The sequence below is a fragment of the Myotis davidii genome, unplaced genomic scaffold (assembly GCF_000327345.1).
Source record: "Myotis davidii unplaced genomic scaffold, ASM32734v1 scaffold937, whole genome shotgun sequence".
In the NCBI taxonomy this organism is placed as follows: domain Eukaryota; kingdom Metazoa; phylum Chordata; class Mammalia; order Chiroptera; family Vespertilionidae; genus Myotis; species Myotis davidii.
In genome coordinates, this window is record NW_006288252.1 from 1943670 (window position 1) to 1944822 (window position 1153).

General features: G+C 66.6%; 1 protein-coding gene across 1 annotated transcript in view; it reads left to right on the forward strand.

Moving 5' to 3' along the window:
• Positions 1-1153, forward strand: part of ZFYVE28 (zinc finger, FYVE domain containing 28) — a 36879-nt gene that overhangs the window by 13755 nt on the left and 21971 nt on the right. The gene's annotated exons all lie outside the window — the stretch shown is intronic.

The following is a 1153-nucleotide window of genomic DNA, read 5'->3' on the forward strand; positions in this document are numbered from 1 at the left end:
CTCCTGGGCACGGTGGCGACATCCCGCCCAGAAACGTCCCCATTGGCCCCTGAGGACACAGGTGCCTTTCAGGTGGTGGCAGCGCCAAGCCCGTGGCCCGCCCCATCCTGGCCCTGGTGTGACCAGCGTGTGGGTGGGCTGGACAGTGGTGATGCGCGTGGCTTTGTCTTTGCTGCCCCGAGGGTGCCCACCTGACCACTCGACCCCCGTGGGCTGCACTCACCCTCAGTGAGGTGTGGGCCCCGGGCCGCCGGGGTGCTGGGACCACCCGAGATCCTCAGGGGGTGCTCTGGGCGCTGCCCTCCCTCCAGGTGCTCCTCTCCCCCGAGGCCCCGACCCATGGGCCCCCGCGCCTGGGCACCTCCGCGGACTCCAGGCGTCCTGGGTCCCTGGCTCCCCTCCCCCGACTTATCCAGACAAAGCAGATCAGCCAGCTGTGCCCGCTCCTCCCTTGACATCGGCAGGGCGGGGGCGGGGTTCGCCTCGGTGATTCCCACGGGCCGGTGTGTTGTCACCACCGGCAGTTCTCTCACTAGGACCATGCCTGCAGGGCGCCCTCCTGGCCTCAGCCGTGACCACCAGTGGGGGCTCAGCCTGGAGGCTGGATGAGGCCCTCTGTCAGGAGCCGTGGGAGATGGGTACAGAGAGGTGGTCAGCGGGGTGGACTGGGGAGGGGTCTTCACACCAGGGGGAGGGATCGTCACACTGGGGGAGGGGTCTCCACATCAGGGGGAGGGGTCTTCACACCGGGGGAGGGGTCTGTGGGTACAGGGCTCTGTGCTCGGCCTCCTCCGCTCAGGCCTCGTCCTCCAGCACAGGCATGAGGAGCTGGCCGGGACCCTGTGGTGGTGGGGCCGCTGCTGCTCTCTCCTCCGTGCCGAGTCCCCATGTTTGCCGCCGGACCCTAGCCCGTGTGCCCACAGCTGCCTTTCCTGGGTGGGGCCTCAGTCACTCCCCACCCCTCCCCCAGCCCTGGGTACTTCCTGGCTCCATAGATTGGCCTGTTCCGGACACTTCACATAAACAGAATCACACAATAAGTTACGTTTGGTGTCTGGCTTTTTAAAAAATGCATCTTCATTGTTGAAAGTGTTACAGATATCCCTGCTCCCCCCATTCCCCCACCGGCCTCCGCCCCCGCCCCAGCCCTTCC